The sequence below is a fragment of the Anser brachyrhynchus genome (genome assembly GCF_964034855.1).
Source record: "Anser brachyrhynchus genome assembly, chromosome: 10".
Lineage (NCBI taxonomy): Eukaryota > Metazoa > Chordata > Aves > Anseriformes > Anatidae > Anser > Anser brachyrhynchus.
This window is the reverse complement of record NC_137705.1, coordinates 17,871,321-17,886,491: the sequence shown is the minus strand read 5'-3', so window position 1 is coordinate 17,886,491 and position 15,171 is coordinate 17,871,321. Positions and strand designations below refer to the sequence as shown.

The 15,171-nt window shown below is 37.8% G+C and overlaps 1 protein-coding gene and 1 long non-coding RNA gene across 17 annotated transcripts in view; one reads left to right on the top strand and one right to left on the bottom strand.

Annotated features, from left to right (window-relative positions):
- Positions 1-2,691: 2,691 nt before the first annotated feature.
- The window catches only part of NOL8 (nucleolar protein 8), a 51,222-nt gene continuing 38,742 nt past the window's right edge, over positions 2,692-15,171 (bottom strand). For 13 of the 16 annotated variants that reach the window (XM_080606602.1, XM_080606603.1, XM_080606610.1 and 10 more), the window contains 2 exons: positions 5,879-5,966; positions 2,692-3,246 (listed from right to left, as the gene is read on the bottom strand). The gene's annotated coding sequence lies outside the window, so the exon portion shown is untranslated. Of the gene's footprint in view, positions 3,247-5,877; positions 10,628-15,171 lie in introns of those variants that run through there. The other 3 variants (XM_080606615.1, XM_080606616.1, XM_080606617.1) reach the window with 2 other exon arrangements.
- LOC308200640 lies at positions 7,977-13,923 on the top strand. The gene is made up of 3 exons (XR_013955724.1): positions 7,977-8,030; positions 10,928-10,975; positions 11,448-13,923. It is a non-coding gene; the product is annotated as an uncharacterized lncRNA (long non-coding RNA).

Here is a 15,171-nt window from a genome sequence, read left to right as displayed (position 1 = left end):
TGAGTCTATGCAGAGCCACAGCATCCATGTATTTAACCATGCACCAAGCAAAACCAATGCCGACGTGTTCAGTGGGGAGTCCTCGTGTACTTCATCTCCATGCTCACATGTTCGCTTCCTCACTGCACCTTACCCAGTTCCCCTTGTCTTTCTAGCAAGCCCCTGTTCTTTTAATTTCAAGACCTTTTCCCATTATGTTACTTATATTACTTAGATCTGGTTTGTTCATACATTTTCTTGCTTTCTTCCTTTATCATTTGAATTATGAAATTTTTATTATTTGAATTTATGTGTTTGGGAAGTGCCTGCCTTGTAATGGATGCAACCACAAATAACACCTTACTACTTAGTTTGAAAGCACTTTAAAAAGCTGAAATTCAAAACAAAGCTAGTCGACATCAAAGCTGGGAAAAGAAACCAAAAGCTCTTACTTCAGAAGATGAATTATCAAACCACTGGCCAACAAACTCACTCATCTTCCCAAACTTCACAACTGCAAGTTTTACATGTGCTCATCTGCTTCTAAGTATTTCTTGTGCCACTGTTTCAAATCTGACTCATATACACAGGTGCCAAAGCAGATCACAAAAATACAGGGATGCTTTTCAAACTGATCAACGTCATCTTTGAGCTGAATTTACCTCATATTTTGAATCCTCGTATTTGAATTGTCATAGCCTACTTGAGGTACATTTTGCTTTGATAAGACTGACTTGATTGGCATTGTCATCTATCAGATTGTATGACAATGACATACTGAACACAAACATTTGTAGAAAGAAAGGTAATGAGAAGTATCGTCAGTTGGAAAATATACACTTGTGCTGAAAATTACACCATAGATGTTTTACCACATCCATAAAACACTAAGTATAATATTGTAAAAACACCAACATTTTTATAAACATTTCCACCTAATTTTCATTTTTAAATAGCTTCGCCAGATTTCTTTGTAGCCACACTCCTCATACAGGTGAGCTTTACAAATCTAAAGAAATTTTATTATGAACAGAACCATAATGTGTTCATCGTGTATATCAAGTCAGTAAATCGTTGGATTTTTGTTGAGTACAGTTGGAAATCTCTTAAAATATGTATGAACTACTTGAAGTCCAAGGCAAATGGGAGGAAAGACTAAATACACAGAGGCTATGCTGACACAACACAAAGGGTTCTGTTGCAACTCGTTTAATTTATTTCTATCAATTAACGCACAGGACAACAAGATTTGGTAAATTTACCTAGAAAAAAAGAGCTTAGCAATATTATGAAGGAGACAGAATTTCCTTTTTATTATGCATTATTAAAATTTCAGCACATCTTGTTGAGCATGTAGATAAGCAGTTTGTACAGCTGTACATGTGTTTGAAATCTCTAGCATGACAGAAGTGCTACTTTTTGTTGAGGAACAGGTGATGCTGCACAATACCTGTGAGACTTTCAATCTCATTCACTAGAAAAATAATTAACCATGATTGGAAGAACATAGTCATCAGTCACCCCTCATCCTCCAGCAACATATTTGTAACAGATCTGAGGATGTTCAGTTCAAAGAGGGGTGATGAAATGGAATTGATTTTGAACTGTTACAAGTGACTGCTTTGCTGTCAAATGTTTTAATAACATTCAAATGTCTCTAGTTATTATTTCTTAGCTTTTGTGTTCTTTTCAAGACAAAAACTGATGGCTAACAAAATTCACATTTGACCTAATTTCCTTTTGCTGGAACAGAAGATTCTTTTTCAACATGCAGAAATGTGTGTGTGTGTGTGTATATATATATATATAATATATATATATATAAAACGTATCAGGAAAACTTATACACAATTTTGTAAAGACTCGGCATTTTCACATCACTCTACAGGTGACATTTTCAAAGAAAAGGAGACAATTTTCTTTTAATACCCAATATAGCATCTTGGTTATTTATTGAGATACTCCTGTGAATTTCCTATCTTTGTTTCCACAAACATACCAAAATAAATACAAACTACACCAGTATTAATTTACAAGCGAAATGGTTATATATACAGTGCTACTTTGCCAGATTTACTGATTCCTACCCTTCTTTAAATCAGCTCCTTCTTCTTTCTCCTTGTTGTTCCCTACCACTTTCAATGTGCATATAGTTACGCTAGTGTGCATGAGATGATTATATGGTATTCAACATTCCTATAGAGCCTCTGAAAACATGTTTTCTTACTTAGGCTCCATATCTACAGTAAAAATTAAATATACAGAAGTTTTAGTATAAAAAACAAACAAACAAACAAAAACTAAGTGGATAATCATGAAACAAGGAAAAAAAAGGAAAGAATTGCAAACCACACCTTAGACTCAACAGTCATCCAAACTTAAAGAACGTCACTTCAAGGAGATCTTTTTAGTCCTTCAAAGGCTATAAGAATAGGATTAAACAGAATAATGTTCTCAACTCAGTTAAGAACATCATGTTTAAGAAACTAAGATACACCTTCAGGAAACTGGGAAAGAAGTCCAGCACCTAGACACAAGTCCTTCTATGATTTAGAGATTTATAAATATTTCACATTTCTGAAGAGGAATAGAATACTACGAATTGTGGTGCTTCTTTGGTGATAAAATTCATGATGTGTTTCACCATAAGCACGCTTCTAAGAAATTCTAGCTCTTGAAAGAAGCAAAGACATGGCAGTACCCATCCTGTCACACACTGTAGACTTTGATGCTTTACTTCTTTTGTACAGACAGTCATACATTGTTATAAGGTAATGAAGACTTTTGTGGCTTGCAGAAAATTAAATACAAAGGGTAGGTTTTGGGGAATCATCCTTGACACTGTTTCTCTTACAGAAGAATCTGTGGTTTCAAAGGATTGCACATAATTCAGATAGTTCCATGTAAACCTGCACACAGCCTTGCATCCTGAGAAGCAAACTGAGAGCTCGATGTAAAGGCCTTTACAAAACTGATGTTTTACTTAATCCATCGTGTACAAATAATTTGTTAAATGTGAACCCAGATTTTTATCATTTACAGTCTGATTTACTACAGCCTTTGTTATGCAAATACATGCAATACAACCATTCTATTCATTTATAATGGTGCAATGAAGCCATGCCTCATCATCTGTAGAAATTAAAAGAACAGATAAGAGTAACATCTCTTAGAGATGACAAGATTGAAGCTACCTTACTTGTCTACTTTTTCACTTGTGGTCATACTGGTGCTACATCATATCCACCTACAAGACGTTATTTTTTCCTGTGAAACAAGAAAAGTAAAATATCACACAAAGAGAAACTTTCTTCTAAAGTGCAACACATACTTTTGCATTTCTTATTATCTTTAATATTAACAAACCCTTTATAATGAAATTTTGTAGTGAAAAATACTAAATGTTTTAGGCAATTCAGAACAATGCCACTGTTTTGGAATAAAAACTTCTTTTATGTTATTATTCCATTTTTACCCGTTGTCCTAGTGTTACTTCAGGAAAAGAAACCCACTAACTAGAAGCAACAGATTTAAACTGAAATAAATAAATAAACAAGCTGTGAAACAGCATTACTCCCAGCCAGTTGCATGTCTTTTCCAGAAGATGAATACTTTAATAGGAACAATTTAACCAAAAGTTGATTAAAAAATAATTAAAATTCCAAGCTCCAGAACAGTCCTTTTAAACATAAGCCAGTAACTTCTGCCAAGATAGGAGAGGAAAAAAAATATACAAAAGCCTCCTCCTAGCATTCCTGAGCATCTCTCAGTCAGGTTAAGAAGCACGGTGCGTTTCAATCAGCGAAGTACTACAGAAGTGCTGTCCTTCCAGGATCCCTGTGCACTCCACTTGAGAGCTCAGTCCAGCTGCAAATTGAGTCAATGAGCCTCGTTTCAATAAGAATAGCAGGCCCCAATATATCATAGTAATATGATAATTTTGCTATTTCAGTGGTTTTTGGAAGATTCAAGTCAGTGGTAAAAACCTGAATGCTCATCCATCCTACCAAAAGTCAGTGCAGCAGTACTATCTGCTGCCAAGTTAAAGGCACAAAGTCGAGTTTTTCTCTCTGTTACTATCAGTGAGGCCTGCCTAGACCAGCATTTCCTACTTATCTTGCTCAATCCCTTTTCTCTCCGCAAATGAACTCTATCATTCAATTCCTGGCCCTTACTAGCCCAAAAAGCAGTACCATGCTGACAAAGCTGTGCTACTTCCAAACCTAGAGCTGCTTCCATGCCCTTTCTGAATACCTCTTGTGCCACTGCTACAGAAACATGGGAAATGTTGGAGAGAAGATTCTTCAGCTCCTGTGTTTATGTAATTTTTTTCCACGGGATACTCAATACAGACATGGACGGAGCAGGGGAGAGGTCATGTCTACAACGAATGCAAACTTCTCTGTGTGCTAATGGAACAGTATCTGCATAATACAGAAACTACAAAAAAGTGTTTGGGAAATACACAACACTCTCTCTAAATGCTCTTCCAAATGGCAACTATTTTCATTTCAGGGAACCTTCCAAGTCCAATGTGGTTCCCTGCATTTAGCAGTTCTCAGTGTATTCCACACACCTCTTCATTCTCTCACACATGTAGACCTTTAATATCCGTTGGGAAATAACCTTCACAGATCTACAACGTATTGCAACAAGTGCATGTGCTGCTTTCTGTTAGGCTTATGCAACATCTCCAAACTTCTTTTGCTAGAAAAGGTGGTGAACAGCTAGCATTTATCCATCTCCCTAATGACCTTGTAACCTCTGGCACAACCTAAGTTGTCTCTTCCTGGACCACATAATTTTAGCCTGATCATCTGCTTCTCACACTAGTCAACCCTGGGAATTGCACAGAATTATTGCAAGGGTTGCACCTGCTCTTGCAGACTTTCTAATCAATTCTTCTATATGACTCACTGGTATTATCTAAAAATTTACTATCTAAAAACTTAGTCTCTGCATTTTGTCTTGTAAAATTACAAGTGACTTCCACTTGAAATGTCTTGCACCTTCTTCTGGTTACAATGGAGTAATCTAAGCTGTATAAGAACATATTTGATTTGTAAATTAATTTTAACACACATCGATTGCAATGAGTTAAATGTCTCACCTTGTTAATGTAATAACTGCTAACCACATGTCTCTACAGAAAAAGCAAATAAATCTAATTTCAAAAGAAAGACAACTTAAGTTCAACATCAGGAAGGAAGGAAGAAATATCTAAAATGTTGCAATGTTTGCAAAGTGAAAAATTTCCTGTGGTTAACTGAATGTGTCAAGTTAGATTTACCAGTTTTTATGTAAGAATGTAAAAGTAAACTCATCAAATTGTAAACAAACAGCAAGCATTTGCTTCCAAATGTAAAAAAGCAAGATAAAAAATAAAATTACTACTACGCTCTAGTATTCCTTATTAATATACAATATAGACCAAAAAAAACATCCTATTTTTGAGATTTGACAAGCCTCAAGGAGGGTGACATTTCCTATTGTATTACAGTCATAACACTACAATGTCATCCTGGGGAAGAAATGCAGTACATGTCATCGTTCCAGCTAAAATTTATTATTTTAAAGAGCAAGATGAGTGAAGCTTCTTTTCCACTAGGTTTACACCTGGTGGTTGACTGAACTATTTTCAGTATTTTTATCACAATTTTGCATCATGAGTTTATCCTTTACTGATGACAGAAAAAGGACAGAAGAGAAACAGAACTAAATCTGGTGTTTTATCATGGATGAACTCCTACTGAGGTCTCCATGGAACAAACAGACTGGGGGGGGGGGAAGGGGGGGTTGTCTTCTGTGAATTCTGAAAGGTTGAGATCACATTGCTTTCTTTAATACAGCATCAGTCTGTCTAATTTTCCCTTTTCTGAACATGATTGCTATGTCCTACCTTTGAGATGTCTTCATCTCTCCTGGCTCTTATAACACAGGACAGATAACAAGACACATGCAGCAACAACATGATCCTTAACAGAAGACTAGAAAAGATAAATATGTATAAATATATATACTTCTAAACATTTGAACAAATGATATTATTCTATATTTTGTATTAAAATATAGTGTTCAACTTTACAAGTACAGATAAAAAGGTGCTATCTTTCTTTTTGTGGCCTACAAGGAGTCCATAGCTTTCAAGGGAAAACTGTCAGGCTTCTACCTGTGGTATTTTAGGCACACAAATCCAGTCACAAAATCCATACAAATCCAGTCTTAAAAACCATGAGCAAACCTTTTCACTAGTGATCAGAAAAGATTCCTCGTATCTCTGTTTCCTGAAGATGAATTCCTATGTGCATATTACTCCATTTGCTTTCAAATCCTCCTTCTCCAGCTTTCCACTACCATCCCACTCCCCTTTTCTTTCACTTGTTTCTTCCCTTTCCTCCACATCTTCCTTTATCTTGTTCTTTCAGTTCCTACACACCAAAACTTTGTCTCAGTACAACCCTAAGAGATGGTGGTCATCATAACAAAAACTTGCTTCACAACCACATTTTATGGAGGTTATCATCAACTTGCTGACTTCAGCAGTAACAGGAACATGCCATTTTCAACATACACACAAAAATCTCAAGATAGTTATGACTACAAATATTAGGAGTGTGTTATTGGTCCATCCAGCTCAATACTTGATCTTCAAGAGCAACAATAGGAGAAGTTGTCCAGGGGAAAGCACACGTGTGCCTGCTTTCTGTTTACTTCCCATTATTCCCTAAACATTTACTATCGTCATGCTGTTGCCGTTAGTGTGGGGATCTGTCATGAATTGTCTAATCCCTTTTTGAACCAGCTGATACAATCTGCCCTAACGCTCTCCTCCTGGGGCAAGGAAAGTAATCGGTTGTGTAACGTTCTTTCTTTTAAGTTGTTCACCTCCTAGTTTCAATTTATACCCTCCTTGTTCTACTATTTTGTGACTTCTTTACCATCCTTCAGATACTTCATACAGGAAGCATTAAAAAACAAACAATATTTTTAAAAAAATATGGAACTAGTCTAAGGCCACTATTAACAATTACTCAATTTTACACAGCTACTTAAGACAGAAAAGTTTTAGCCCTGTCTCATAGCCTAACTTTATGCAAGGCAGGTCTACACTAGTGCTACCACAGCCACACGATAACATTTTGGACCCAATTCAGCTTTGACATGAACACAGCTCTAGCAGAGCTAGTAGGAGCCGTGTCTGCACTTGTTAGGACTGAGTTTGCCCCTTCACATTTAGAGCTCTCCATCTTCTGCATTTATTCCTCCTAAATTCTCCTGATATTTGAAGTGGATCAGGAAAAATGTGTAAACTGGGAGAGAATTTGCACAGCCTTTTTCTGCCTTGCCATTGGGTCTGTCAGTCACTACCTGTAAACTCTTGAAGGCTGTAGAAACAAACAGGAGTGCAGAGTAATGTTTTCCCAAAGAATATTAACTTCTGACGTTTGTTTTTTTCTTTTTAAAATAAATCTATATTTACATTACATTTCCAACCCATCAGTCACTACTTCGTATTTTTCATCATGTAATATTATTGCTCCCATATTCAGGAAATACAAAACCAGACAAAAGTAACAGCTTTATTATGAAGTAGTGTTACATGAAAGGAAAAAAGAGTTAGATCTCTCTATGTGACTACTTTCAGTAAAACTGCTGAGCCAATACTATGCTCTTCTCAATAGTGTCTCTAACCCAAAATCCTGTCATAAAACAGCTTCTTTAGTTATAATAACATCTATTAGGTTACCAAGCTTGTATTCATATTAGTTTATGATAGCCAACCTACAAGATGGTGATACTAGCCACAATTACAGAAGAGATCTCCACAAATCAATTTTGCGAATACAGACAGACCATCTCTAATCCTATTGATCTTTAAACTATCGCTCTCTCCACTTTGCTTTTGTAAAGTGGCCAAAACCAAGATAAGCAAAAGGTTTCACGCATTAACATACAAGCTCTCCAAATCATACGGTAAATGCGTAACAGTTTCCATTATCTGGGGAAGGAGAGAATTTGGAACAAAAACTGTTGCAAACGCTTCTCAAATGGTAGGTCTGCATGCTACCCACTGCCGCGGGCAGACAAATAAGCTTTAGGAAGCTAATGGCAACACTTGCATGGCACAGATTTTGCTCATCTGTAAACACCAACCTCACAAAGTAAATACTTGTCCCAGAGTTGACTACATGTATCGTAGCTCAATTTCAGGTCAGCAACAACCCTCTCTTTGCAACACAAATAGAGGACTTCTACAGCCTCTCCTTTTAGAAAACTGCTTGTAGGGGATTTGCACACGGTTCTAAGAGGTGACCTGATTTTTATGGATTGTATCAGTGTTTCCTAGCCTGCTGGATGTTATTTTGAAGAGTCTGGGGTTCTAACTTGCACTGAACTGAGAGGAGGGAAGGCGGCAGCAGCGCGGCACTAGGACCCGGCAGCCGGCTCCCCGCGGGCCGGCAGCCCCGGCCCCAGGCCCACTGACACCCTCAGGCCTTCACTGCTGGCAGAAAGAGGGAAAAAATGGGAACGAAAAGTATCACCTCTGCTAAAAGATAACTTCAACGTTACCTAGTTAAACGACAGCAAGAAACAATTCAGTTCCCATAGGGAACAAAGGAAAAAAAAAACCTGGCTTCTAATCAGAGCGGGGGGGGCCGGGGGGGGGGGGGGGTAGGTTGGCTTTCAGCTATTTTTGAATTCAAACTTAATAAAAGCCATAGCGTAAGCTTCCTATCCTAGCCTGGCTGCCGTGGAGATCCCACCCCCAGGCCAGCTCCCAGCACCCTCTCTCTAGCAGCCTTTTTTAACCCTTTCTTTTACCCCCTTTTTTTTTTAACCCTTTCTTTTTATGTCCAGGGTGGAAACAACGAGCCACAATGAGCCAGCGCTACTCCAGCTACCTCAGGCAGAGTTAGATTGTTAAGTCATTCCAGCTTTGATTACTGATTTGACTTGTGTAAATCGTAAATTAATTGTCCGTGCTGTAAAAAGGTGGATAGGGGAGACAGATTCTGCCCAGCAGCCCTGATCTTAATAAAAGCACGCTCCAAGATGTCACTCAGCGAGCTACGCAGACATGGCACTTTCTGAGAGTCCCTTCAATACAACAGGTCCTCGAGAAGCAGGGAATCAGCATTCAACCACTGCTGACATGAACTCGCAGAACTAAGCTCGGTTACAGGAGTAGAGCACTGAGCCTGACATGGGGATGAACTGCACCAGGGTCTAGAATCTGCTGCTCTTGCTGGTACACGTGTTACAGTAAGGATTCGTACCAATACCCACTGTTTTACCTACAAAATGTAAGAAGAGCTAAGTGCTATCCACCAGTTAACACCTCTGCCTTCACATGAATATGACTGGATTTGTTAATGTTATTAGGTTTTTGAAAATACCCCCTCTCACTGCTGACTGGCACTACTGCCCTTTGGAAGGCCTTCCTTCACAGTGCTTGGCTGCTGCTGAAGCACATTACTTGCTGTTTCTCTTCCTGAAGCAACCTGCGCATTTTCCACTTGCTCATCTTCACTTTTTCCTTTTGGACTTTTCAGCCATCAGCCTGTCCAAGAAGCGTTAGGTTTCTGTAGTTTTCGTGTGTGTGTGTGACTTTGTGACAAAAGGATAGCTAACGTAGTAGAGTTTTACAGTACAAGTGGCTCAACAGATGCGATCTGATTTTTCTTCTGTAATGTAATGGTGAAAAGGGCAAGGCAGGACACAGACCCAGGAGGACTAGAGGGAGGAGGTTCAGCCGCTCAGACACAACAGAGAGTTATACCTATTCAGTTATGCTTCACCTGAGCTGTTTAACTTCCCTGAAGCATTGGAAAGTCAACGTTCTCAGTTGCTCTTCTGCTTTAACTTTCTATCAACTGTTTATTTCTGAATCACACTCCTAACATGTCCTGGATTATGTCCACTTCCCATTATTCAAAATCCACAGTTCCCGTCCTTGTAGTAGCCTGGATTACTTGCTTTGAAAAGTACTTCTGGATATCAAAAACACTTGCCTAGAGAATGTATTAAAACTTAGGCCAGGCTAATGTTTGAAGAACAAGAAGTATTTTATTTCTGGTGAGAGAGTAAACAAACTAAAACCCATTTTCTGCTTGCTGCTCTGGATAGGCTTAAGGTTAATTTCCTGTTTTCTCCAGCTCTCTAAGCTTCCAACAGCTCTGAAGAGTTCTGCAGTACAGTCCATGAACACTAGAAATACCCAGTGTTTCCATACAAATGAGAAGCGAAGTCTGTGCTCAGCATATGCTGGCTGTGAAGAGATCTTTCATGCCAGTAAAACTTGCCAATCCTGAAAGTACTGGCCTTAGTCAGGCTTGCGCTGCACAATGCATTCACGTGTTTTGATCAAGAACATCACAGGGAGAAGCAACACTTGTCTAACTGCACAGTGTTTGCACAGGAACTGGTATTTTTGACATGCAGCAGAGCTTTTGCACATCTGTCACAGTTGCTGTGTCTCTTGTGTAAGCATTCAGTGCTCCCAGACATATTGAATGCAAATGCTGCACATGTTAAACTTGCTTGGGGATGTTCATGACAGCCAACTCCCTGCAGAAGCACCAGTCTCGCTGCTCATTCACTGCACAGCTCTTTTGTGCATCCTCCCTCCTAGAAATTCTGTACAAGACTACAAAAGGACTGTGCTTAGAAAGCATCAAAATAAAGATTTTGCCATTTGAACTACAATTGGTTAGCTAATAAATTGCAACAAATTTGGCATGCATGACCATGTACTACAAGTTAGAATCCCATGTTTTCGGGTATGCTGGTCTGGACAGTAAAGTCTGGAGTATCACCTCTTATGCAGACCATGTTCAAAGACCCATAAATGGACAACTCTCTCTTATGTGTACCTTGCTTTCATACCTACTATCTATAGGAAAAGTCGCAAAAATCTCACTTGGTTGTCAATCTCTTTTCACTACAGAAGCTATATGTATGCCTGAATATGGCCCCAGGAATCCAGAACTGAATGGTACGTATTTTATAGACACATTTTAAAAAATGCGTATAAATAAGAGGCTAACCTTACTGGTATTTATCCACAGATGCTACTGTAATAGGAAACAAAGTTAATTAAAAGCATCAGTAACTACAGCTAATAGGGGAAGTAGAGTAGATAACTATAAAATGCACACAACACTTATTGAAAACTTTCACTAATAAAGAGAGGCATTTGGCTTCCAGAATTGTGGATTAATTTAGCAATCACTGAAAATAAAGTGTATTCACTACATCATGCACTACTTAGCTGTGAGTTCATTTTGATCATAAAATCAAACAAAATCCTGTTAACAGTTCCAGAAGGCACTGTACCTCACCAGTAGAGGAACAAAGGCTATTATTCCAATACTGTCAGAAACTGGAATTGCATGAAACAATTTCTGTTACTAGCATTGCTCCAGGTGATATTTGTGATCCTTAAACACCTTCCTTAACCTCTCCAGGCCTCAGATACTTCTTCTGAAACTGGATAAGACTCATCTCTTCCCCAAGCTGGAAGCTCTGAATCATCATCTGCAAAATGCTTCGTTTCTACTGTTAGTTTTTCATGGAAGATATCCCACTGTACATATTAGCCATATTCTAATTCATACTATTCTAATGCACCTATGAAACAAGCTTGAAAAATGCACTCTGTATTGTACAGTATTGTAGAGAGAAATACAACACAGTTATTTGTAAAAGGGCTAAAAAAAGATGTCAAAACAGGGGAAAATAATAAAGAAATCATCTGTTACAGTAACCAGGCTGTGCATGACTCTCTATAGACTGAAGACCTGATTTACCCACTCTCAGCTTACCCCTGAGAACTATGTCTAAGGTACTTGCCCTCACTGACCAAATGACAGACATGCAACCAGAGAGGCTTGTGCTGAACAGCCACTATAAACGCGACATGACCTTAATTAACCTTTCTATTGTAGAAGAATGTCCCAGTCCTACACCCCAAAATATGTTGGTCAAGAAAGTGGATACTGGTAAGGCTGTGAACAGTGATAGGATTAAGTATCAGATACATTCTTTTCTAAGTTGCTTGTCTCTCAAAGATCCTCCCCCCCCCAAAAAAATTGAGTGCTTTCTTAGGTATGTGCATTGATGTCTTTTCACGATGCAGCTAAGAAAGAAGTTATCTAGCTATTCTACAGTTTTCATACAAAAGTAGATTTGTATCCCATTACATAATTTTGTAATTGAAACAAGATATCAAAATGATTTTTCTTTTATTCCTCTAACTAACATTACAATAGAAGGTCTAGATAATATGCTCAGTAATTCTCTGTTCTTCAAACCAGTAAGCTGCTGACTTCGAGCAAAAATGTTTGAAATAAGCTTTGTCTCATTTTTTATTTGGTTATCTGCTTGGCATAAGGGACAACTTGTTTCTGATACATAAAGCCACAGTTCTGTAACAAGTGCCAAACTGAAATCTTCTTTCATACCTTCTTCACCATAAGTGGCTCATTCAACCAAGAAAGGCTTTTAAGCAGATAGTGGAGTTGCAGCCATGACTAAGTGACAATAACGAGACTACGCAGCTTAAACCCTTGATATTGTTTCTGCTTCATACCCAAGCTGACACCCCACTGAGATCCTTCCACATTTACCTCCTTTATGGTACTGCAAAAGGCACAGCTCATCGCAAATAACATTAATGAGATTTCTATTGGGATTGCAATACTCTTTTTCTATTGGGACCATTTGGACACTACTCTTTGCCTAATTATTCCTCTCCTAATTAATTCTACTGGCAGTTGCAGATCTTCAGTTACATAAACTCTCCTGTGTTTGCTCAATTAAGTGGAAAGATTCCTGTAACCTAAGATGTTAGCAGTGGGATAAAAACAGCTGCATAACCTCTACCCAATACAGAAAATATCGGAGCTCTCTAAAGAAAAGGCATACAAAAGCCCCTCAGACCTCTTTTTCCCTAATCTAAGTAGTTGCTTGTAATTTTCAAAGGTATATTGCAAACTTCTTTTCCATCTTTCAGAGCTGGTACAAGGTATCAGATAATGAGTATGAAATAGCAACATGACAAAGAAAATGAATACAACTTCACTACACTGAGTGATACCCCTATAGTCTTTAAATATGTAGAGAACAGAGGAGTTCAGCACTCTGCTGAATTGTTCCACATATAAACGTAGCTAGGGATGATAAAAAGAGTACTTGGTGTATAAGTGTATTTACTTTATCTTCATGGCTTCCATTCAAATGGAGAGACAGATTAACTTATTTACCTAGCTCTTAAGAGTCCGCAGCACGGTCAATATCAGCCCCATCTCATGAAGTTGGGCCAAAATCCATATTATGAAGTCTACAGAAAAACGGATTTCTCCTAGCACTTACAGAAATTCCACCCTGCAAAAGGTGAAACTCACTACAACTTACTTGGACAGTTATTCTGACCATTCAAGCTTCTGTACTAACAAGACCATTTATCGTCCCAAGCATTCCACCGCAGAATGCCCGTTCCACGTAACATACTAGGCTCAGTGCATGCTTCACATTCACTTTTGGGAAACATACAAACAACATAAATGAACGTCTTAACTAACTGCATGTCAATAGTTTCCATACTTTCCAAAAAGTGTGCACAACAATCTTGTTAGGTTTGGCCCATTCTACAGCTGGCAAGGCCAGTTTGCAGAATGCTTAAAATATACCATAACAGAAGACTATTTTTTGTTTCAAAAACTGCAGTAATTTACATATAAAGTTTGCCTTTCAATTCTATAATGATATGCCAGCAGGTACATACTTCAGTACTACATGCAGAATTGCTTTTATGAAATGACTATCTAAAATTTGTGGACATATTTAGAACTGGTCACTCCTTTAAACTTCATCCTGAGTTAAACAGTCGGTCTTGAGATGTGTAGCTGGGACTATCTTTCAGTTACATCATGGACTTGAGAATTCAACATATTCCTATCAAGAAGGAGCCATCATTGTGAAGTAAAACCAGAACAAATGTTTTAACAACTCCATTGCATCTCATGCAGTTCTCAAGAATGCTGTACTTTTAAAACAAACACCCTATGACATGTGTAGACTGCTCACAACCTCTCTATTGACTTTCCCTTATCACAAAGTTATTTAAATTTCCATTTGGAAGCCATCAGCTTTGAAAGAGCTGTTTGAATATTTTAATAAGGTGCTGGCTTAGAGCTCCAATTTTAATAGTCAAAAGAAAAACAGTTCATAACTACCAGCCTCAAAGGCTACATGACACGTATTACTTTAAAGAACACAAACACGGTTATTTAATGTTACAAAACTGAATTAGACTTTTCGTTCCGTGGGACCACAAAATTATTTCAATATGGATGAGCTCAATGTTTTCTGAACATTATCAGCATTACAGTTTCATTCAATGCAAAAACTTCTAGCTGTGCCAGTTAAGACTGCAACGAATACCAAATCACACCAATCAAACAAAAAGCCTCACAAGACAAAGGTTATACTAAGTTATTTCTGAAGGACACAACCCAGTTAATACAAGACTCCTGTTTAATTGTCCAGCAATGAAACGCATTCTCTTACTTAGCATTCCTGCTTGTTCGGAATTGTACAAGCAGAACTACTCCTCAGTGGGTTAGGCATGGATTTTACTTTTTTCATCACAACATAAATAGTGCATCTTATATCCCAATTAAAGATGTGGAAGATTATACACACATAATGTACGGAGACATTTCTTTTCTCCAAATCTAATTTAATAGTTGGTATTGACGACACCAATAAAACTTATTTGCAGAGTTCTTTTCCACCCCATTAACTTGTAGAACCACATTTTTTCTTTCAGTTCCACATATGCTGTATTCTACATGCATATATTTGATTTAAGTCTACTTGATTTGATATTGAGTTCCAGACTTTATTAAGACTTTATTAAGACTAAAATACCTGTATACTATATTAAAAGATTTTTTTTCCTTCTCTCTCTCCAAAACAGCTATTCCACAGCCTATATTTTTCTCTGACCACCTTAGAGGTGATCATCTTATCACGTGTTGGTTTTTTTTTGTCCATCCTGATTCTTGAGATGGTCTGCCTGGTATACATCTAATTAAATTCTGCACTCAGCTTGGGTTTGATTTCAACTCTTATTTGAATTTCAAGTCAACTGCTTTTATTTAAGATGAAAGGTTCGAGGGAATAGAG